The 25,001-nt window shown below is 34.7% G+C and overlaps 7 non-coding genes across 7 annotated transcripts; all 7 read left to right on the forward strand.

Moving 5' to 3' along the window:
• The first annotated feature begins 6,225 nt into the window (after positions 1-6,225).
• Positions 6,226-6,299, forward strand: TRNAS-ACU (transfer RNA serine (anticodon ACU)). Its single transcript has one exon. It is a non-coding gene; the product is annotated as a tRNA-Ser (tRNA).
• Positions 6,300-9,720: 3,421 nt separating this feature from the next.
• TRNAY-AUA (transfer RNA tyrosine (anticodon AUA)) lies at positions 9,721-9,794 on the forward strand. Its single transcript has one exon. It is a non-coding gene; the product is annotated as a tRNA-Tyr (tRNA).
• A 2,235-nt stretch (positions 9,795-12,029) lies between these two features.
• TRNAY-AUA (transfer RNA tyrosine (anticodon AUA)) lies at positions 12,030-12,103 on the forward strand. Its single transcript has one exon. It is a non-coding gene; the product is annotated as a tRNA-Tyr (tRNA).
• A 2,237-nt stretch (positions 12,104-14,340) lies between these two features.
• On the forward strand, positions 14,341-14,414 carry TRNAS-ACU (transfer RNA serine (anticodon ACU)). The gene has a single exon. It is a non-coding gene; the product is annotated as a tRNA-Ser (tRNA).
• Positions 14,415-15,508: 1,094 nt separating this feature from the next.
• On the forward strand, positions 15,509-15,582 carry TRNAS-ACU (transfer RNA serine (anticodon ACU)). Its single transcript has one exon. It is a non-coding gene; the product is annotated as a tRNA-Ser (tRNA).
• Positions 15,583-20,181: 4,599 nt separating this feature from the next.
• TRNAS-ACU (transfer RNA serine (anticodon ACU)) lies at positions 20,182-20,255 on the forward strand. Its single transcript has one exon. It is a non-coding gene; the product is annotated as a tRNA-Ser (tRNA).
• Positions 20,256-21,349: 1,094 nt separating this feature from the next.
• Positions 21,350-21,423, forward strand: TRNAS-ACU (transfer RNA serine (anticodon ACU)). The gene has a single exon. It is a non-coding gene; the product is annotated as a tRNA-Ser (tRNA).
• Positions 21,424-25,001: the final 3,578 nt, after the last annotated feature.

Genomic DNA, 25,001 nt, shown 5'->3' on the forward strand with positions numbered 1-25,001 from the left:
TTAAAGAAAATAATACTTTCAATATACTATTAAAACAAATTAAAATGGTAAAAGTTATTGTACTTTAAGTAAAAATAAAAGAGCAAAAATATCAATCCCAGTTTTGATTACTTAAATTAACAAAAAAAATGCATATAGCAAAGAATAGTTTCAATCTGCCTACCTCTGGGTTATGGGCCCAGCATGCTTCCATTGCAGTACTCTGCTGCACATGTAAGTGCAAGAGATCCTGAAGCACTCAGTCATCATGGGAAAGTACCAATGTGTTTCTTCATTGGTTGATGGAAGAAACATCTTACAAAAACTCTCCAGATTATTGACTTTTTAAAGTTTTTCTAGGAAACGTTCTAGATGTATGCTTATTAGCCTTTGTCAGTATGGACTTTTTGCAAAGTGTCTCTGTGGCGCAATCGATTAGTGTGTCCGGCTACTAACCAAAAGGTTGGTGGTTCAATCCCACCCACGGACGTAATTGACCTTGTTATCAGATTTTGGTGATCTTTAAGTAGACAAGTCAAAATTTCAAACCCCCTGTTATGGTGTAGGGTACCTGGCCTTCTCTGATGTAGTTAGATTTGATTCATTGATTTTATAAAAACAGCTAGGAAGCACAATTTAGCAGTGGGTTGCAGAGAAAAAGAAATATGCTGGCAAAAAAAATCCAATTGATTGATTAAACAGCTCTTCATTTTCTGGCTTTATTTTTATGCTAACAAATTTGTTCTCTGAAAAGTGTCCACAAAGCCAAGTCTCTGATTAACACCTTTGTAGGGATGGTTTTTCACCTATTACTAAATTAAACTTGCTTCATTGGAAAGGCAGCAAGATGCATCCTCATTTCAATGTCTACTGAAATAATACAGGTTGACACCAGGAAACATTAACGCCACTGCATCCTTGCTGCTTTCTCATGTAGAAGTCTGTTTAATGTGAAAACAAGGTGATATCTAATTAGCACACAGGTAAGGAATTAAGAAAATCTTTATTTAAGGGTGAAGATGTTTCTCACAAAATCGTTGCCCCAATGCATCATTGAAATTCAAGCTGGAAAGATGATTTTAATATATCACTTGTACATTTTGTATTGCTCTTCTGGTGACAATGTAGTTTGTTTTTGTCAATTACCCTTTTAATAATAGGGTAAAGAAAATTAAGTGGATTTTTTAAAGAAAACTATACTGTCAATATACTATTAAAACAAATTAAAATGGTAAAAGTTATTGTACTTTAAGTAAAAATAAAAGAGCAAAAATATCAATCCCAGTTTTGATTACTTAAATTAACAAAAAAAATGCATATAGCAAAGGATAGTTTCAATCTGCCTACCTCTGGGTTATGGGCCCAGCATGCTTCCATTGCAGTACTCTGCTGCACATGTAAGTGCAAGAGATCCTGAAGCACTCAGTCATCATGGGAAAGTACCAATGTGTTTCTTCGTTGGTTGATGGAAGAAACATCTTACAAAAACTCTCCAGATTATTGACTTTTTAAAGTTTTTCTAGGAAACGTTCTAGATGTATGCTTATTAGCCTTTGTCAGTATGTACTTTTTGCAAAGTGTCTCTGTGGCGCAATCAGTTAGTGTGTCTGGCTACTAACCAAAAGGTTGGTGGTTCAATCCCAACCAGGGACGTAATTGACCTTGTTATCAGATTTTGGTGATCTTTAAGTAGACAAGTCAAAATTTCAAACCCCCTGTTATGGTGTAGGGTACCTGGCCTTCTCTGATGTAATCAGAGTTAGATTTGATTCATTGATTTTATAAAAACAGCTAGGAAGCACAATTTAGCAGTGGGTTGCAGAGAAAAAGAAATATGCTGGCAAAAAAAAATCCAATTGAGTGATTAAACAGCTCTTCATTTCTGGCTTTATTTTTATGCTAACAAATTTGTTCTCTGAAAAGTGTCCACAAAGCCAAGTCTCTGATTAACACCTTTGTAGGGATGGTTTTTCACCTATTACTAAATTAAACTTGCTTCATTGGAAAGGCAGCAAGATGCATCCTCATTTCAATGTCTACTGAAATAATACAGGTTGACACCAGGAAACATTAACGCCACTGCATCCTTGCTGCTTTCTCATGTAGAAGTCTGTTTAATGTGAAAACAAGGTGATATCTAATTAGCACACAGGTAAGGAATTAAGAAAATCTTTATTTAAGGGTGAAGATGTTTCTCACAAAATCGTTGCCCCAATGCATCATTGAAATTCAAGCTGGAAAGATGATTTTAATATATCACTTGTACATTTTGTATTGCTCTTCTGGTGACAATGTAGTTTGTTTTTGTCAATTACCCTTTTAATAATAGGGTAAAGAAAATTAAGTGGATTTTTTAAAGAAAACTATACTGTCAATATACTATTAAAACAAATTAAAATGGTAAAAGTTATTGTACTTTAAGAAAAAATAAAAGAGCAAAAATATCAATCCCAGTTTTGATTACTTAAATTAACCAAAAAAATGTATATAGCAAAGGATAGTTTCAATCTGCCTACCTCTGGGTTATGGGCCCAGCATGCTTCCATTGCAGTACTCTGCTGCACATGTAAGTGCAAGAGATCCTGAAGCACTCAGTCATCATGGGAAAGTACCAATGTGTTTCTTCGTTGGTTGATGGAAGAAACATCTTACAAAAACTCTCCAGATTATTGACTTTTTAAAGTTTTTCTAGGAAACGTTCTAGATGTATGCTTATTAGCCTTTGTCAGTATGTACTTTTTGCAAAGTGTCTCTGTGGCGCAATCAGTTAGTGTGTCTGGCTACTAACCAAAAGGTTGGTGGTTCAATCCCAACCAGGGACGTAATTGACCTTGTTATCAGATTTTGGTGATCTTTAAGTAGACAAGTCAAAATTTCAAACCCCCTGTTATGGTGTAGGGTACCTGGCCTTCTCTGATGTAGTTAGATTTGATTCATTGATTTTATAAAAACAGCTAGGAAGCACAATTTAGCAGTGGGTTGCAGAGAAAAAGAAATATGCTGGCAAAAAAAATCCAATTGATTGATTAAACAGCTCTTCATTTTCTGGCTTTATTTTTATGCTAACAAATTTGTTCTCTGAAAAGTGTCCACAAAGCCAAGTCTCTGATTAACACCTTTGTAGGGATGGTTTTTCACCTATTACTAAATTAAACTTGCTTCATTGGAAAGGCAGCAAGATGCATCCTCATTTCAATGTCTACTGAAATAATACAGGTTGACACCAGGAAACATTAACGCCACTGCATCCTTGCTGCTTTCTCATGTAGAAGTCTGTTTAATGTGAAAACAAGGTGATATCTAATTAGCACACAGGTAAGGAATTAAGAAAATCTTTATTTAAGGGTGAAGATGTTTCTCACAAAATCGTTGCCCCAATGCATCATTGAAATTCAAGCTGGAAAGATGATTTTAATATATCACTTGTACATTTTGTATTGCTCTTCTGGTGACAATGTAGTTTGTTTTTGTCAATTACCCTTTTAATAATAGGGTAAAGAAAATTAAGTGGATTTTTTAAAGAAAACTATACTGTCAATATACTATTAAAACAAATTAAAATGGTAAAAGTTATTGTACTTTAAGTAAAAATAAAAGAGCAAAAATATCAATCCCAGTTTTGATTACTTAAATTAACAAAAAAAATGCATATAGCAGAGGATAGTTTCAATCTGCCTACCTCTGGGTTATGGGCCCAGCATGCTTCCATTGCAGTACTCTGCTGCACATGTAAGTGCAAGAGATCCTGAAGCACTCAGTCATCATGGGAAAGTACCAATGTGTTTCTTCGTTGGTTGATGGAAGAAACATCTTACAAAAACTCTCCAGATTATTGACTTTTTAAAGTTTTTCTAGGAAACGTTCTAGATGTATGCTTATTAGCCTTTGTCAGTATATACTTTTTGCAAAGTGTCTCTGTGGCGCAATTGGTTAGTGTGTCCTACTACTAACCAAAAGGTTGGTGGTTCAATCCCACCCAGGGACGTAATTGACCTTGTTATCAGATTTTGGTGATCTTTAAGTAGACAAGTCAAAATTTCAAACCCCCTGTTATGGTGTAGGGTACCTGGCCTTCTCTGATGTAATCAGAGTTAGATTTGATTCATTGATTTTATAAAAACAGCTAGGAAGCACAATTTAGCAGTGGGTTGCAGAGAAAAAGAAATATGCTGGCAAAAAAAAATCCAATTGAGTGATTAAACAGCTCTTCATTTCTGGCTTTATTTTTATGCTAACAAATTTGTTCTCTGAAAAGTGTCAACAAAGCCAAGTCTCTGATTAACACCTTTGTAGGGATGGTTTTTCACCTATTACTAAATTAAACTTGCTTCATTGGAAAGGCAGCAAGATGCATCCTCATTTCAATGTCTACTGAAATAATACAGGTTGACACCAGGAAACATTAACGCCACTGCATCCTTGCTGCTTTCTCATGTAGAAGTCTGTTTAATGTGAAAACAAGGTGATATCTAATTAGCACACAGGTAAGGAATTAAGAAAAACTTTATTTAAGGGTGAAGATGTTTCTCACAAAATCGTTGCCCCAATGCATCATTGAAATTCAAGCTGGAAAGATGATTTTAATATATCACTTGTACATTTTGTATTGCTCTTCTGGTGACAATGTAGTTTGTTTTTGTCAATTACCCTTTTAATAATAGGGTAAAGAAAATTAAGTGGATTTTTTAAAGAAAACTATACTGTCAATATACTATTAAAACAAATTAAAATGGTAAAAGTTATTGTACTTTAAGAAAAAATAAAAGAGCAAAAATATCAATCCCAGTTTTGATTACTTAAATTAACCAAAAAAATGTATATAGCAAAGGATAGTTTCAATCTGCCTACCTCTGGGTTATGGGCCCAGCATGCTTCCATTGCAGTACTCTGCTGCACATGTAAGTGCAAGAGATCCTGAAGCACTCAGTCATCATGGGAAAGTACCAATGTGTTTCTTCGTTGGTTGATGGAAGAAACATCTTACAAAAACTCTCCAGATTATTGACTTTTTAAAGTTTTTCTAGGAAACGTTCTAGATGTATGCTTATTAGCCTTTGTCAGTATGTACTTTTTGCAAAGTGTCTCTGTGGCGCAATCAGTTAGTGTGTCTGGCTACTAACCAAAAGGTTGGTGGCTCAATCCCAACCAGGGACGTAATTGACCTTGTTATCAGATTTTGGTGATCTTTAAGTAGACAAGTCAAAATTTCAAACCCCCTGTTATGGTGTAGGGTACCTGGCCTTCTCTGATGTAATTAGATTTGATTCATTGATTTTATAAAAACAGCCAGGAAGCACAATTTAGCAGTGGGTTGCAGAGAAAAAGAAATATGCTGGCAAAAAAAAAATCCAATTGAGTGATTAAACAGCTCTTCATTTTCTGGCTTTATTTTTATGCTAACAAATTTGTTCTCTGAAAAGTGTCCACAAAGCCAAGTCTCTGATTAACACCTTTGTAGGGATGGTTTTTCACCTATTACTAAATTAAACTTGCTTCATTGGAAAGGCAGCAAGATGCATCCTCATTTCAATGTCTACTGAAATAATACAGGTTGACACCAGGAAACATTAACGCCACTGCATCCTTGCTGCTTTCTCATGTAGAAGTCTGTTTAATGTGAAAACAAGGTGATATCTAATTAGCACACAGGTAAGGAATTAAGAAAATCTTTATTTAAGGGTGAAGATGTTTCTCACAAAATCGTTGCCCCAATGCATCATTGAAATTCAAGCTGGAAAGATGATTTTAATATATCACTTGTACATTTTGTATTGCTCTTCTGGTGACAATGTAGTTTGTTTTTGTCAATTACCCTTTTAATAATAGGGTAAAGAAAATTAAGTGGATTTTTTAAAGAAAACTATACTGTTAATATACTATTAAAACAAATTAAAATGGTAAAAGTTATTGTACTTTAAGTAAAAATAAAAGAGGAAAAATATCAATCCCAGTTTTGATTACTTAAATTAACAAAAAAAAATGCATATAGCAAAGGATAGTTTCAATCTGCCTACCTCTGGGTTATGGGCCCAGCATGCTTCCATTGCAGTACTCTGCTGCACATGTAAGTGCAAGAGATCCTGAAGCACTCAGTCATCATGGGAAAGTACCAATGTGTTTCTTCGTTTGTTGATGGAAGAAACATCTTACAAAAACTCTCCAGATTATTGACTTTTTAAAGTTTTTCTAGGAAACGTTCTAGATGTATGCTTATTAGCCTTTGTCAGTATGTACTTTTTACAAAGTGTCTCTGTGGCGCAAGCGGTTAGTGTGTCTGGCTACTAACCAAAAGGTTGGTGGTTCAATCCCACCCAGGGACGTAATTGACCTTGTTATCAGATTTTGGTGATCTTTAAGTAGACAAGTCAAAATTTCAAACCCCCTGTTATGGTGTAGGGTACCTGGCCTTCTCTGATGTAATCAGAGTTAGATTTGATTCAGTGATTTTATAAAAACAGCTAGGAAGCACAATTTAGCAGTGGGTTGCAGAGAAAAAGAAATATGCTGGCAAAAAAAATCCAATTGAGTGATTAAACAGCTCTTCATTTTCTGGCTTTATTTTTATGCTAACAAATTTGTTCTCTGAAAAGTGTCCACAAAGCCAAGTCTCTGATTAACACCTTTGTAGGGATGGTTTTTCACCTATTACTAAATTAAACTTGCTTCATTGGAAAGGCAGCAAGATGCATCCTCATTTCAATTTCTACTGAAATAATACAGGTTGACACCAGGAAACATTAACGCCACTGCATCCTTGCTGCTTTCTCATGTGGAAGTTTGTTTAATGTGAAAACAAGGTGATATCTAATTAGCACACAGGTAAGGAATTAAGAAAATCTTTATTTAAGGGTGAAGATGTTTCTCACAAAATCGTTGCCCCAATGCATCATTGAAATTCAAGCTGGAAAGATGATTTTAATATATCACTTGTACATTTTGTATTGCTCTTCTGGTGACAATGTAGTTTGTTTTTGTCAATTACCCTTTTAATAATAGGGTAAAGAAAATTAAGTGGATTTTTTAAAGAAAACTATACTGTCAATATACTATTCAAACAAATTAAAATGGTAAAAGTTATTGTACTTCAAGTAAAAATAAAAGAGCAAAAATATCAATCCCAGTTTTGATTACTTAAATTAACAAAAAAAATGCATATAGCAAAGGATAGTTTCAATCTGCCTACCTCTGGGTTATGGGCCCAGCATGCTTCCATTGCAGTACTCTGCTGCACATGTAAGTGCAAGAGATCCTGAAGCACTCACTCATCATGGGAAAGTACCAATGTGTTTCTTCATTGGTTGATGGAAGAAACATCTTACAAAAACTCTCCAGATTATTGACTTTTTAAAGTTTTTCTAGGAAACGTTCTAGATGTATGCTTATTAGACTTTGTCAGTATGTAATTTTCGCAAAGTGTCTCTGTGGCGCAATCGGTTAGTGTGTCTGGCTACTAACCAAAAGGTTGGTGGTTCAATCCCAACCAGGGACGTAATTGACCTTGTTATCAGATTTTGGTGATCTTTAAGTAGACAAGTCAAAATTTCAAACCCCCTGTTATGGTGTAGGGTACCTGGCCTTCTCTGATGTAGTTAGATTTGATTCAGTGATTTTATAAAAACAGCTAGGAAGCACAATTTAGCAGTGGGTTGCAGAGAAAAAGAAATATGCTGGCAAAAAAAATCCAATTGAGTGATTAAACAGCTCTTCATTTTCTGGCTTTATTTTTATGCTAACAAATTTGTTCTTTGAAAAGTGTCCACAAAGCCAAGTCTCTGATTAACACTTTTGTAGGGATGGTTTTTCACCTATTACTAAATTAAACTTGCTTCATTGGAAAGGCAGCAAGATGCATCCTCAATTCAATGTCTACTGAAATAATACAGGTTGACACCAGGAAACATTAACACCACTGTATCCTTGCTGCTTTCTCATGTGGAAGTCTGTTTAATGTGAAAACAAGGTGATATCTAATTAGCACACAGGTAAGGAATTAAGAAAATCTTTATTTAAGGGTGAAGATGTTTCTCACAAAATCGTTGCCCCAATGCATCATTGAAATTCAAGCTGGAAAGATGATTTTAATATATCACTTGTACATTTTGTATTGCTCTTCTGGTGACAATGTAGTTTGTTTTTGTCAATTACCATTTTAATAATAGGGTAAAGAAAATTAAGTGGATTTTTGAAAGAAAACAATACTGTCAATATACTATTAAAACAAATTAAAATGGTAAAAGTTATTGTACTTTAAGTAAAAATAAAAGAGCAAAAATATCAATCCCAGTTTTGATTACTTAAATGAACAAAAAAAATGCATATAGCAAAGGATAGTTTCAATCTGCCTACCGCTGGGTTATGGGCCCAGCATGCTTCCATTGCTGTACTCTGCTGCACATGTAAGTGCAAGAGATCCTGAAGCACTCACTCATCATGGGAAAGTACCAATGTGTTTCTTCGTTGGTTGATGGAAGAAACATTTTACAAAAACTCTCCAGATTATTGACTTTTTTAAGTTTTTCTAGGAAACGTTCTAGATGTATGCTTATTAGACTTTGTCAGTATGGACATTTTGCAAAGTGTCTCTGTGGCGCAATCGGTTAGTGTGTCTGGCTATTAACCAAAAGGTTGGTGGTTCAATCCCAACCAGGGACGTAATTGACCTTGTTATCAGATTTTGGTGATCTTTAAGTAGACAAGTCAAAATTTCAAACCCCCTGTTATGGTGTAGGGTACCTGGCCTTCTCTGATGTAGTTAGATTTGATTCAGTGATTTTATAAAAACAGCTAGGAAGCACAATTTAGCAGTGGGTTGCAGAGAAAAAGAAATATGCTGGCAAAAAAAATCCAATTGAGTGATTAAACAGCTCTTAATTTTCTGGCTTTATTTTTATGCTAACAAATTTGTTCTCTGAAAAGTGTCCACAAATCCAAGTCTCTGATTAACACCTTTGTAAGGATGGTTTTTAACCTATTACTAAATTAAACTTGCTTCATTGGAAAGGCAGCAAGATGCATCCTCATTTCAATGTCTACTGAAATAATACAGGTTGACACCAGGAAACATTAACGCCACTGCATCCTTGCTGCTTTCTCATGTGGAAGTCTGTTTAATGTGAAAACAAGGTGATATCTAATTAGCACACAGGTAAGGAATTAAGAAAATCTTTATTTAAGGGTGAAAATGTTTCTCACAAAATCGTTGCCCCAATGCATCATTGAAATTCAAGCTGGAAAGATGATTTTAATATATCACTTGTACATTTTGTATTGCTCTTCTGGTGACAATGTAGTTTGTTTTTGTCAATTACCATTTTAATAATAGGGTAAAGAAAATTAAGTGGATTTTTGAAAGAAAACAATACTGTCAATATACTATTAAAACAAATTAAAATGGTAAAAGTTATTGTACTTTAAGTAAAAATAAAAGAGCCAACATATCAATCCCAGTTTTGGATTACTTTAATTAACAAAAAAAATGCATATATCAGAGGATAATTTCAATCTGCCTACCTCTGGGTTATGTGCCCAGCATGCTTCCATTGCTGTACTCTGCTGCACATGTAAGTGCAATAGATCCTGAAGCACTCACTCATCATGGGAAAGTACCAATGTGTTTCTTCGTTGGTTGATGGAAGAAACATCTTACAAAAACTCTCCAGATTATTGACTTTTTAAAGTTTTTCTAGGAAACGTTTTAGATGAATGCTTATTAGCCTTTGTCAGTATGTACTTTTGCAAAGTGTCTCTGTGGCGCAATCAGTTAGTGTGTATGGCTATAAACCAAAAGGTTGGTGGTTCAATCCCACCCAGGGACGTAATTGACCTTGTTATCAGATTTTGGTGATCTTTAAGTAGACAAGTCAAAATTTCAACCCCCCTCTTATGGTGTAGGGTACCTGGCCTTCTCTGATGTAATCAGAGTTAGATTTGATTCAGTGATTTTATAAAAACAGCTAGGAAGCACAATTTAGCAGTGGGTTACAGAGAAAAAGAAATATGCTGGCAAAAAAATCCAATTGAGTGATTAAACAGCTCTTCATTTTCTGGCTTTATTTTTATGCTAACAAATTTGTTCTCTGAAAAGTGTCCACAAAGCCAAGTCTCTGATTAACACCTTTGTAAGGATGGTTTTTCACCTATTACTAAATTAAACTTGCTTCATTGGAAAGGCAGCAAGATGCATCCTCATTTCAATGTCTACTGAAATAATACAGGTTGACACCAGGAAACATTAACGCCACGTGGAAGTCTGTTTAATGTGAAAACAAGGTGATATCTAATTAGCACACAGGTAAGGAATTAAGAAAATCTTTATTTAAGGGTGAAGATGTTTCTCACAAAATCGTTGCCCCAATGCATCATTGAAATTCAAGCTGGAAAGATGATTTTAATATATCACTTGTACATTTTGTATTGCTCTTCTGGTGACAATGTAGTTTGTTTTTGTCAATTACCATTTTAATAATAGGGTAAAGAAAATTAAGTGGATTTTTGAAAGAAAACAATACTGTCAATATACTATTAAAACAAATTAAAATGGTAAAAGTTATTGTACTTTAAGTAAAAATAAAAGAGCAAAAATATCAATCCCAGTTTTGATTACTTAAATGAACAAAAAAAATGCATATAGCAAAGGATAGTTTCAATCTGCCTACCGCTGGGTTATGGGCCCAGCATGCTTCCATTGCTGTACTCTGCTGCACATGTAAGTGCAAGAGATCCTGAAGCACTCACTCATCATGGGAAAGTACCAATGTGTTTCTTCGTTGGTTGATGGAAGAAACATTTTACAAAAACTCTCCAGATTATTGACTTTTTTAAGTTTTTCTAGGAAACGTTCTAGATGTATGCTTATTAGACTTTGTCAGTATGGACATTTTGCAAAGTGTCTCTGTGGCGCAATCGGTTAGTGTGTCTGGCTATTAACCAAAAGGTTGGTGGTTCAATCCCAACCAGGGACGTAATTGACCTTGTTATCAGATTTTGGTGATCTTTAAGTAGACAAGTCAAAATTTCAAACCCCCTGTTATGGTGTAGGGTACCTGGCCTTCTCTGATGTAGTTAGATTTGATTCAGTGATTTTATAAAAACAGCTAGGAAGCACAATTTAGCAGTGGGTTGCAGAGAAAAAGAAATATGCTGGCAAAAAAAATCCAATTGAGTGATTAAACAGCTCTTAATTTTCTGGCTTTATTTTTATGCTAACAAATTTGTTCTCTGAAAAGTGTCCACAAAGCCAAGTCTCTGATTAACACCTTTGTAAGGATGGTTTTTAACCTATTACTAAATTAAACTTGCTTCATTGGAAAGGCAGCAAGATGCATCCTCATTTCAATGTCTACTGAAATAATACAGGTTGACACCAGGAAACATTAACGCCACTGCATCCTTGCTGCTTTCTCATGTGGAAGTCTGTTTAATGTGAAAACAAGGTGATATCTAATTAGCACACAGGTAAGGAATTAAGAAAATCTTTATTTAAGGGTGAAAATGTTTCTCACAAAATCGTTGCCCCAATGCATCATTGAAATTCAAGCTGGAAAGATGATTTTAATATATCACTTGTACATTTTGTATTGCTCTTCTGGTGACAATGTAGTTTGTTTTTGTCAATTACCATTTTAATAATAGGGTAAAGAAAATTAAGTGGATTTTTGAAAGAAAACAATACTGTCAATATACTATTAAAACAAATTAAAATGGTAAAAGTTATTGTACTTTAAGTAAAAATAAAAGAGCCAACATATCAATCCCAGTTTTGGATTACTTTAATTAACAAAAAAAATGCATATATCAGAGGATAATTTCAATCTGCCTACCTCTGGGTTATGTGCCCAGCATGCTTCCATTGCTGTACTCTGCTGCACATGTAAGTGCAATAGATCCTGAAGCACTCACTCATCATGGGAAAGTACCAATGTGTTTCTTCGTTGGTTGATGGAAGAAACATCTTACAAAAACTCTCCAGATTATTGACTTTTTAAAGTTTTTCTAGGAAACGTTTTAGATGAATGCTTATTAGCCTTTGTCAGTATGTACTTTTGCAAAGTGTCTCTGTGGCGCAATCAGTTAGTGTGTATGGCTATAAACCAAAAGGTTGGTGGTTCAATCCCACCCAGGGACGTAATTGACCTTGTTATCAGATTTTGGTGATCTTTAAGTAGACAAGTCAAAATTTCAACCCCCCTCTTATGGTGTAGGGTACCTGGCCTTCTCTGATGTAATCAGAGTTAGATTTGATTCAGTGATTTTATAAAAACAGCTAGGAAGCACAATTTAGCAGTGGGTTACAGAGAAAAAGAAATATGCTGGCAAAAAAATCCAATTGAGTGATTAAACAGCTCTTCATTTTCTGGCTTTATTTTTATGCTAACAAATTTGTTCTCTGAAAAGTGTCCACAAAGCCAAGTCTCTGATTAACACCTTTGTAAGGATGGTTTTTCACCTATTACTAAATTAAACTTGCTTCATTGGAAAGGCAGCAAGATGCATCCTCATTTCAATGTCTACTGAAATAATACAGGTTGACACCAGGAAACATTAACGCCACGTGGAAGTCTGTTTAATGTGAAAACAAGGTGATATCTAATTAGCACACAGGTAAGGAATTAAGAAAATCTTTATTTAAGGGTGAAAATGTTTCTCACAAAATCGTTGCCCCAATGCATCATTGAAATTCAAGCTGGAAAGATGTTTTTAATATATCACTTGTACATTTTGTATTGCTCTTCTGGTGACAATGTAGTTTGTTTTTGTCAATTACCATTTTAATAATAGGGTAAAGAAAATTAAGTGGATTTTTAAAAGAAAACAATACTTTCAATATACTATTAAAACAAATTAAAATGGTAAAAGTTATTGTACTTTAATGAAAAATAAAAGAGCAAAAATATCAATCCCAGTTTTGGATTACTTTAATTAACAAAAAAAACGCATATAGCAGAGGATAGTTTTAATCTGCCTACCTCTGGGTTATGGGCCCAGCATGCTTCCATTGCAGTACTCTGCTGCACATGTAAGTGCAAGAGATCCTGAAGCACTCACTCATCATGGGAAAGTACCAATGTGTTTCTTCGTTGGTGGATGGAAGAAACATCTTACAAAAACTCTCCAGATTATTGACTTTTTAAAGTTTTTCTAGGAAACGTTTTAGATGAATGCTTATTAGCCTTTGTCAGTATGTACTTTTGCAAAGTGTCTCTGTGGCGCAATCAGTTAGTGTGTACGGCTATAAACTAAAAGGTTGGTGGTTCAATCCCACCCAGGGACGTATTTGACCTTGTTATCAGATTTTGGTGATCTTTAAGTAGACAAGTCAAAATTTCAAATCCCCTCTTATGGTGTAGGGTACCTGGCCTTATCTGATGTAATCAGAGTTAGATTTGATTCAGTGATTTTATAAAAACAGCTAGGAAGCACAATTTAGCAGTGGGTTGCAGAGAAAAAGAAATATGCTGGCAAAAAAATCCAATTGAGTGATTAAACAGCTCTTCATTTTCTGGCTTTATTTTTATGCTAACAAATATGTTCTCTGAAAAGTGTCCACAAAGCCAAGTCTCTGATGAACACCTTTGTAAGGATGGTTTTTCACCTATTACTAAATTAAACTTGCTTTATTGGAAAGGCAGCAAGATGCATCCTCATTTCAATGTCTACTGAAATAATACAGGTTGACACCAGGAAACATTAACGCCAATGCATCCTTGCTGCTTTCTCATGTGGAAGACTGTTTAATGTGAAAACAAGGTGATATCTAATTAGCACACAGGTAAGGAATTAAGAAAATCTTTATTTAAGGGTGAAGATGTTTCTCACAAAATCGTTGCCCCAATGCATCATTGAAATTCAAGCTGGAAAGATGATTTTAATATATCACTTGTACATTTTGTATTGCTCTTCTGGTGACAATGTAGTTTGTTTTTGTCAATTACCATTTTAATAATAGGGTAAAGAAAATTAAGTGGATTTTTGAAAGAAAACAATACTGTCAATATACTATTAAAACAAATTAAAATGGTAAAAGTTATTGTACTTTAAGTAAACATAAAATAGCTAACATATCAATCCCAGTTTTGGATTACTTTAACAAAAAAAATGCATATAGCAGAGGATAGTTTCAATCTGCCTACCTCTGGGTAATGGGCCCAGCATGCTTCCATTGCAGTACTCTGCTGCACATGTAAGTGCAAGAGATCCTGAAGCACTCACTCATCATGGGAAAGTACCAATGTGTTTCTTCGTTGGTTGATTTAAGAAAATTCTTACAAAAACTCTCCAGATTATTGACTTTTTAAAGTTTTTCTAGGAAAAGTTCTAGATTAATGCTTATTAGCCTTTGTCAGTATGTACTTTTTGCAAAGTGTTTCTGTGGCGCAATCGGTTAGTGTGTCTGGCTACTAACCAAAAGGTTGGTGGTTCAATCCCACCCAGGGACGTGATTGACCTTGTGACCAGGTTTTGGTGATATTTAAGTAGACAAGTCAAAATTTCAAACCCCCTCTTTTGGTGTAGGGTACCTGGCCTTCTCTGATGTAATCGGAGTTAGATTTGATTCAGTGATTTTATAAAAAACAGCTAGGAAGCACAATTTAGCAATGGGTTGCAGAGAAAAAAATATGCTGGTAGAAAAATCCAATTGAGTGATTAAACAGCTCTTCATTTTCTGCCTTTATTTTTATGCTAACAAATTTGTTCTCTGAAAAGTGTCCACAAAGCCAAGTCTCTGATTAACACCTTTGTAAGGATGGTTTTTCACCTATTACTAAATTAAACTTGCTTCATTGGAAAGGCAGCAAGATGCATCCTCATTTCAATGTCTACTGAAATAATACAGGTTGACACCAGGAAACATTAACGCCACTGCATCCTTGCTGCTTTCTCATGTAGAAGTCTGTTTTATGTGAAAACAAGGTGACATCTAATTAGCACACAGGTAAGGAATTAAGAAAATCTTTATTTAAGGGTGAAGATGTTTCTCACAAAATCGTTGCCCCAATGCATCATTGAAATTCAAGCTGGAAAGATGATTTTAATATATCACTTGTACATTTTGTATTGCTCTTCTGGTGACAATGTAGTTTGTTTTTGTCAATTACCCTTTTAATAATAGGGTAAAGAAAATTAAGTGGATTTTTTAAAGAAAACTATACTGTCAATATACTATTAAAACAAATTAAAATGGTAAAAGTTATTGTACTTTAAGTAAAAATAAAAGAGCAAAAATATCAATCCCAGTTTTGATTACTTAAATTAACAAAAAAAAATGCATATAGCAAAGGATAGTTTCAATCTGCCTACCTCTGGGTTATGGGCCCAGCATGCTTCCATTGCAGTACTCTGCTGCACACGTAAGTGCAAGAGATCCTGAAGCACTCACTCATCATGGGAAAGTACCAATGTGTTTCTTCGTTGGTTGATAGAAGAAACATCTTACAAAAACTCTCCAGATTATAGACTTTTTAACGTTTTTCTAGGAAACGTTCTAGATGTATGCTTATTAGCCTTTGTCAGTATGTCATTTTTGCAAAGTGTCTCTGTGGCGCAATTGGTTAGTGTGTCCGGCTACTAACCAAAAGGTTGGTGGTTCAATCCCACCCAGGGACGTAATTGACCTTGTTATCAGATTTTGGTGATCTTTAAGTAGACAAGTCAAAATTTCAAACCCCTTGTTATGGTGTAGGGTACCTGGCCTTCTCTGATGTAATCAGAGTTAGATTTGATTCATTGATTTTATAAAAACAGCTAGGAAGCACAATTTAGCAGTGGGTTGCAGAGAAAAAGAAATATGCTGGCAAAAAAAATCCAATTGAGTGATTAAACAGCTCTTCATTTTCTGGCTTTATTTTTATGCTAACAAATTTGTTCTCTGAGAAGTGTCCACAAAGCCAAGTCTCTGATTAACACCTTTGTAGGGATGGTTTTTCACCTATTACTAAATTAAACTTGCTTCATTGGAAAGGCAGCAAGATGCATCCTCATTTCAATGTCTACTGAAATAATACAGGTTGACACCAGGAAACATTAACGCCACTGCATCCTTGCTGCTTTCTCATGTAGAAGTCTGTTTAATGTGAAAACAAGGTGATATCTAATTAGCACACAGGTAAGGAATTAAGAAAATCTTTATTTAAGGGTGAAGATGTTTCTCACAAAATCGTTGCCCCAATGCATCATTGAAATTCAAGCTGGAAAGATGATTTTAATATATCACTTGTACATTTTGTATTGCTCTTCTGGTGACAATGTAGTTTGTTTTTGTCAATTACCCTTTTAATAATAGGGTAAAGAAAATTAAGTGGATTTTTTAAAGAAAACTATACTGTCAATATACTATTAAAACAAATTAAAATGGTAAAAGTTATTGTACTTTAAGTAAAAATAAAAGAGCAAAAATATCAATCCCAGTTTTGATTACTTTAATTAACAAAAAAAATGCATATAGCAGAGGATAGTTTCAATCTGCCTACCTCTGGGTAATGGGCCCAGCATGCTTCCATTGCAGTACTTTGCTGCACATGTAAGTGCAAGAGATCCTGAAGCACTCACTCATCATGGGAAAGTACCAATGTGTTTCTTCATTGGTTGATGGAAGAAACATCTTACAAAAACTCTCCAGATTATTGACTTTTTAAAGTTTTTCTAGGAAACGTTCTAGATGTATGCTTATTAGACTTTGTCAGTATGTACTTTTTGTAAAGTGTCTCTGTGGCGCAATCGGTTAGTGTGTCCAGCTACTAACCAAAAGGTTGGTGGTTCAATCCCACCCAGGGACGTAATTGACCTTGTTATCAGATTTTGGTGATCTTTAAGTAGACAAGTCAAAATTTCAAACCCCCTGTTATGGTGTAGGGTACCTGGCCTTCTCTGATGTAATCAGAGTTAGATTTGATTCAGTGATTTTATAAAAACAGCTAGGAAGCACAATTTAGCAGTGGGTTGCAGAGAAAAAGAAATATGCTGGCAAAAAAATCCAATTGAGTGATTAAACAGCTCTTCATTTTCTGGCTTTATTTTTATGCTAACAAATTTGTTCTTTGAAAAGTGTCCACAAAGCCAAGTCTCTGATTAACACCTTTGTAGGGATGGTTTTTCACCTATTACTAAATTAAACTTGCTTCATTGGAAAGGCAGCAAGATGCATCCTCATTTCAATGTCTACTGAAATAATACAGGTTGACACCAGGAAACATTAACGCCACTGTATCCTTGCTGCTTTCTCATGTGGAAGTCTGTTTAATGTGAAAACAAGGTGATATCTAATTAGCACATAGGTAAGGAATTGAGAAAATCTTTATTTAAGGGTGAAGATGTTTCTCACAAAATCGTTGCCCCAATGCATCATTGAAATTCAGGCTGGAAAGATGATTTTAATATATCACTTGTACATTTTGTATTGCTCTTCTGGTGACAATGTAGTTTGTTTTTGTCAATTACCATTTTAATAATAGGGTAAAGAAAATTAAATGGATTTTTGAAAGAAAACAATACTGTCAATATAATATTAAAACAAATTAAAATGGTAAAAGTTATTGTACTTTAAGTAAAAATAAAAGAGCCAAAATATCAATCCCAGTTTTGGATTACTTTAATTAACAAAAAAAAATGCATATAGCAGAGGATAGTTTCAATCTGCCTACCGCTGGGTTATGGGCCCAGCATGCTTCCATTGCTGTACTCTGCTGCACATGTAAGTGCAAGAGATCCTGAAGCACTCACTCATCATGGGAAAGTACCAATGTGTTTCTTCGTTGGTTGATGGAAGAAACATCTTACAAAAACTCTCCAGATTATTGACTTTTTAAAGTTTTTCTAGGAAACGTTTTAGATGAATGCTTATTAGCCTTTGTCAGTATGGACTTTTGCAAAGTGTCTCTGTGGCGCAATCAGTTAGTGTGCACGGCTATTAACCAAAAGGTTGGTGGTTCAATCCCACTCAGGGACGTAATTGACCTTGTTATCAGGTTTTGGTGATCTTTAAGTAGACAAGTCAAAATTTCAAACCCCCTGTTCTGGTGTAGGGTACCTGGCTTTCTCTGATGTAATTAGAGTTAGATTTGATTCAGTGATTTTATAAAAACAGCTAGGAAGCACAATTTAGCAGTGGGTTGCAGAGAAAAAGAAATATGCTTGCAAAAAAAATCCAATTGAGTGATTAAACAGCTCTTAATTTTCTGGCTTTATTTTTATGCTAACAAATTTGTTCTCTGAAACGTGTCCACAAAGCCAAGTCTCTGATTAACACCTTTGTAGGGATGGTTTTTCACCTATTACTAAATTAAACTTGCTTCATTGGAAAGGCAGCAAGATGCATCCTCATTTCAATGTCTACTGAAATAATACGGGTTGACACCAGGAAACATTAACGCCACGGCATCCTTGCTGCTTTCTCATGTGGAAGTCTGTTTAATGTGAAAACAAGGTGATATCTAATTAGCACACAGGTAAGGAATTAAGAAAATCTTTATTTAAGGGTGAAAATGTTTCTCACAAAATCGTTGCCCCAATGCATCATTGAAATTCAAGCTGGAAAGATGATTTTAATATATCACTTGTACATTTTGTATTGCTCTTCTGGTGACAATGTAGTTTGTTTTTGTCAATTACCATTTTAATAATAGGGTAAAGAAAATTAAGTGGATTTTTGAAAGAAAACAATACTGTCAATATACTATTAAAACAAATTAAAATGGTAAAAGTTATTGTACTGTAAGTAAAAATAAAAGAGCCAACATATCAATCCCAGTTTTGGATTACTTTAATTAACAAAAAAAAATGCATATAGCAGAGGATAGTTTCAATCTGCCTACCTCTGGGTTATGTGCCCAGCATGCTTCCATTGCTGTACTCTGCTGCACATGTAAGTGCAATAGATCCTGAAGCACTCACTCATCATGGGAAAGTACCAATGTGTTTCTTCGTTGGTTGATGGAAGAAACATCTTACAAAAACTCTCCAGATTATTGACTTTTTAAAGTTTTTCTAGGAAACGTTTTAGATGAATGCTTATTAGCCTTTGTCAGTATGTACTTTTGCAAAGTGTCTCTGTGGCGCAATCAGTTAGTGTGTATGGCTATTAATTAAAAGGTTGGTGGTTCAATCCCAACCAGGGACGTAATTGACCTTGTTATCAGATTTTGGTGATCTTTAAGTAGACAAGTCAAAATTTCAAATCCCCTCTTATGGTGTAGGGTACCTGGCCTTATCTGATGTAATCAGAGTTAGATTTGATTCAGTGATTTTATAAAAACAGCTAGGAAGCACAATTTAGCAGTGGGTTGCAGAGAAAAAGAAATATGCTGGCAAAAAAATCCAATTGAGTGATTAAACAGCTCTTCATTTTCTGGCTTTATTTTTATGCTAACAAATATGTTCTCTGAAAAGTGTCCACAAAGCCAAGTCTCTGATGAACACCTTTGTAAGGATGGTTTTTCACCTATTACTAAATTAAACTTGCTTTATTGGAAAGGCAGCAAGATGCATCCTCATTTCAATGTCTACTGAAATAATACAGGTTGACACCAGGAAACATTAACGCCAATGCATCCTTGCTGCTTTCTCATGTGGAAGACTGTTTAATGTGAAAACAAGGTGATATCTAATTAGCACACAGGTAAGGAATTAAGAAAATCTTTATTTAAGGGTGAAGATGTTTCTCACAAAATCGTTGCCCCAATGCATCATTGAAATTCAAGCTGGAAAGATGATTTTAATATATCACTTGTACATTTTGTATTGCTCTTCTGGTGACAATGTAGTTTGTTTTTGTCAATTACCATTTTAATAATAGGGTAAAGAAAATTAAGTGGATTTTTGAAAGAAAACAATACTGTCAATATACTATTAAAACAAATTAAAATGGTAAAAGTTATTGTACTTTAAGTAAACATAAAATAGCTAACATATCAATCCCAGTTTTGGATTACTTTAACAAAAAAAATGCATATAGCAGAGGATAGTTTCAATCTGCCTACCTCTGGGTAATGGGCCCAGCATGCTTCCATTGCAGTACTCTGCTGCACATGTAAGTGCAAGAGATCCTGAAGCACTCACTCATCATGGGAAAGTACCAATGTGTTTCTTCGTTGGTTGATTTAAGAAAATTCTTACAAAAACTCTCCAGATTATTGACTTTTTAAAGTTTTTCTAGGAAAAGTTCTAGATTAATGCTTATTAGCCTTTGTCAGTATGTACTTTTTGCAAAGTGTTTCTGTGGCGCAATCGGTTAGTGTGTCTGGCTACTAACCAAAAGGTTGGTGGTTCAATCCCACCCAGGGACGTGATTGACCTTGTGACCAGGTTTTGGTGATATTTAAGTAGACAAGTCAAAATTTCAAACCCCCTCTTTTGGTGTAGGGTACCTGGCCTTCTCTGATGTAATCGGAGTTAGATTTGATTCAGTGATTTTATAAAAAACAGCTAGGAAGCACAATTTAGCAATGGGTTGCAGAGAAAAAAATATGCTGGTAGAAAAATCCAATTGAGTGATTAAACAGCTCTTCATTTTCTGCCTTTATTTTTATGCTAACAAATTTGTTCTCTGAAAAGTGTCCACAAAGCCAAGTCTCTGATTAACACCTTTGTAAGGATGGTTTTTCACCTATTACTAAATTAAACTTGCTTCATTGGAAAGGCAGCAAGATGCATCCTCATTTCAATGTCTACTGAAATAATACAGGTTGACACCAGGAAACATTAACGCCACTGCATCCTTGCTGCTTTCTCATGTAGAAGTCTGTTTTATGTGAAAACAAGGTGACATCTAATTAGCACACAGGTAAGGAATTAAGAAAATCTTTATTTAAGGGTGAAGATGTTTCTCACAAAATCGTTGCCCCAATGCATCATTGAAATTCAAGCTGGAAAGATGATTTTAATATATCACTTGTACATTTTGTATTGCTCTTCTGGTGACAATGTAGTTTGTTTTTGTCAATTACCCTTTTAATAATAGGGTAAAGAAAATTAAGTGGATTTTTTAAAGAAAACTATACTGTCAATATACTATTAAAACAAATTAAAATGGTAAAAGTTATTGTACTTTAAGTAAAAATAAAAGAGCAAAAATATCAATCCCAGTTTTGATTACTTAAATTAACAAAAAAAAATGCATATAGCAAAGGATAGTTTCAATCTGCCTACCTCTGGGTTATGGGCCCAGCATGCTTCCATTGCAGTACTCTGCTGCACACGTAAGTGCAAGAGATCCTGAAGCACTCACTCATCATGGGAAAGTACCAATGTGTTTCTTCGTTGGTTGATAGAAGAAACATCTTACAAAAACTCTCCAGATTATAGACTTTTTAACGTTTTTCTAGGAAACGTTCTAGATGTATGCTTATTAGCCTTTGTCAGTATGTCATTTTTGCAAAGTGTCTCTGTGGCGCAATTGGTTAGTGTGTCCGGCTACTAACCAAAAGGTTGGTGGTTCAATCCCACCCAGGGACGTAATTGACCTTGTTATCAGATTTTGGTGATCTTTAAGTAGACAAGTCAAAATTTCAAACCCCTTGTTATGGTGTAGGGTACCTGGCCTTCTCTGATGTAATCAGAGTTAGATTTGATTCATTGATTTTATAAAAACAGCTAGGAAGCACAATTTAGCAGTGGGTTGCAGAGAAAAAGAAATATGCTGGCAAAAAAAATCCAATTGAGTGATTAAACAGCTCTTCATTTTCTGGCTTTATTTTTATGCTAACAAATTTGTTCTCTGAGAAGTGTCCACAAAGCCAAGTCTCTGATTAACACCTTTGTAGGGATGGTTTTTCACCTATTACTAAATTAAACTTGCTTCATTGGAAAGGCAGCAAGATGCATCCTCATTTCAATGTCTACTGAAATAATACAGGTTGACACCAGGAAACATTAACGCCACTGCATCCTTGCTGCTTTCTCATGTAGAAGTCTGTTTAATGTGAAAACAAGGTGATATCTAATTAGCACACAGGTAAGGAATTAAGAAAATCTTTATTTAAGGGTGAAGATGTTTCTCACAAAATCGTTGCCCCAATGCATCATTGAAATTCAAGCTGGAAAGATGATTTTAATATATCACTTGTACATTTTGTATTGCTCTTCTGGTGACAATGTAGTTTGTTTTTGTCAATTACCCTTTTAATAATAGGGTAAAGAAAATTAAGTGGATTTTTTAAAGAAAACTATACTGTCAATATACTATTAAAACAAATTAAAATGGTAAAAGTTATTGTACTTTAAGTAAAAATAAAAGAGCAAAAATATCAATCCCAGTTTTGATTACTTTAATTAACAAAAAAAATGCATATAGCAGAGGATAGTTTCAATCTGCCTACCTCTGGGTAATGGGCCCAGCATGCTTCCATTGCAGTACTTTGCTGCACATGTAAGTGCAAGAGATCCTGAAGCACTCACTCATCATGGGAAAGTACCAATGTGTTTCTTCATTGGTTGATGGAAGAAACATCTTACAAAAACTCTCCAGATTATTGACTTTTTAAAGTTTTTCTAGGAAACGTTCTAGATGTATGCTTATTAGACTTTGTCAGTATGTACTTTTTGCAAAGTGTCTCTGTGGCGCAATCGGTTAGTGTGTCCAGCTACTAACCAAAAGGTTGGTGGTTCAATCCCACCCAGGGACGTAATTGACCTTGTTATCAGATTTTGGTGATCTTTAAGTAGACAAGTCAAAATTTCAAACCCCCTGTTATGGTGTAGGGTACCTGGCCTTCTCTGATGTAATCAGAGTTAGATTTGATTCAGTGATTTTATAAAAACAGCTAGGAAGCACAATTTAGCAGTGGGTTGCAGAGAAAAAGAAATATGCTGGCAAAAAAATCCAATTGAGTGATTAAACAGCTCTTCATTTTCTGGCTTTATTTTTATGCTAACAAATTTGTTCTTTGAAAAGTGTCCACAAAGCCAAGTCTCTGATTAACACCTTTGTAGGGATGGTTTTTCACCTATTACTAAATTAAACTTGCTTCATTGGAAAGGCAGCAAGATGCATCCTCATTTCAATGTCTACTGAAATAATACAGGTTGACACCAGGAAACATTAACGCCACTGTATCCTTGCTGCTTTCTCATGTGGAAGTCTGTTTAATGTGAAAACAAGGTGATATCTAATTAGCACATAGGTAAGGAATTGAGAAAATCTTTATTTAAGGGTGAAGATGTTTCTCACAAAATCGTTGCCCCAATGCATCATTGAAATTCAGGCTGGAAAGATGATTTTAATATATCACTTGTACATTTTGTATTGCTCTTCTGGTGACAATGTAGTTTGTTTTTGTCAATTACCATTTTAATAATAGGGTAAAGAAAATTAAATGGATTTTTGAAAGAAAACAATACTGTCAATATAATATTAAAACAAATTAAAATGGTAAAAGTTATTGTACTTTAAGTAAAAATAAAAGAGCCAAAATATCAATCCCAGTTTTGGATTACTTTAATTAACAAAAAAAAATGCATATAGCAGAGGATAGTTTCAATCTGCCTACCGCTGGGTTATGGGCCCAGCATGCTTCCATTGCTGTACTCTGCTGCACATGTAAGTGCAAGAGATCCTGAAGCACTCACTCATCATGGGAAAGTACCAATGTGTTTCTTCGTTGGTTGATGGAAGAAACATCTTACAAAAACTCTCCAGATTATTGACTTTTTAAAGTTTTTCTAGGAAACGTTTTAGATGAATGCTTATTAGCCTTTGTCAGTATGGACTTTTGCAAAGTGTCTCTGTGGCGCAATCAGTTAGTGTGCACGGCTATTAACCAAAAGGTTGGTGGTTCAATACCACTCAGGGACGTAATTGACCTTGTTATCAGGTTTTGGTGATCTTTAAGTAGACAAGTCAAAATTTCAAACCCCCTGTTCTGGTGTAGGGTACCTGGCTTTCTCTGATGTAATTAGAGTTAGATTTGATTCAGTGATTTTATAAAAACAGCTAGGAAGCACAATTTAGCAGTGGGTTGCAGAGAAAAAGAAATATGCTTGCAAAAAAAATCCAATTGAGTGATTAAACAGCTCTTAATTTTCTGGCTTTATTTTTATGCTAACAAATTTGTTCTCTGAAACGTGTCCACAAAGCCAAGTCTCTGATTAACACCTTTGTAGGGATGGTTTTTCACCTATTACTAAATTAAACTTGCTTCATTGGAAAGGCAGCAAGATGCATCCTCATTTCAATGTCTACTGAAATAATACGGGTTGACACCAGGAAACATTAACGCCACGGCATCCTTGCTGCTTTCTCATGTGGAAGTCTGTTTAATGTGAAAACAAGGTGATATCTAATTAGCACACAGGTAAGGAATTAAGAAAATCTTTATTTAAGGGTGAAAATGTTTCTCACAAAATCGTTGCCCCAATGCATCATTGAAATTCAAGCTGGAAAGATGATTTTAATATATCACTTGTACATTTTGTATTGCTCTTCTGGTGACAATGTAGTTTGTTTTTGTCAATTACCATTTTAATAATAGGGTAAAGAAAATTAAGTGGATTTTTGAAAGAAAACAATACTGTCAATATACTATTAAAACAAATTAAAATGGTAAAAGTTATTGTACTGTAAGTAAAAATAAAAGAGCCAACATATCAATCCCAGTTTTGGATTACTTTAATTAACAAAAAAAAATGCATATAGCAGAGGATAGTTTCAATCTGCCTACCTCTGGGTTATGTGCCCAGCATGCTTCCATTGCTGTACTCTGCTGCACATGTAAGTGCAATAGATCCTGAAGCACTCACTCATCATGGGAAAGTACCAATGTGTTTCTTCGTTGGTTGATGGAAGAAACATCTTACAAAAACTCTCCAGATTATTGACTTTTTAAAGTTTTTCTAGGAAACGTTTTAGATGAATGCTTATTAGCCTTTGTCAGTATGTACTTTTGCAAAGTGTCTCTGTGGCGCAATCAGTTAGTGTGTATGGCTATTAATTAAAAGGTTGGTGGTTCAATCCCACCCGGTGACGTAATTGACCTTGTTATTAGATTTTGGTGATCTTTAAGTAGACAAGTCAAAATTTCAAACCCCCTCTTATG

Source organism: Pseudophryne corroboree, chromosome 8, assembly GCF_028390025.1.
Source record: "Pseudophryne corroboree isolate aPseCor3 chromosome 8, aPseCor3.hap2, whole genome shotgun sequence".
NCBI classification, from domain to species: Eukaryota; Metazoa; Chordata; class Amphibia; order Anura; family Myobatrachidae; genus Pseudophryne; species Pseudophryne corroboree.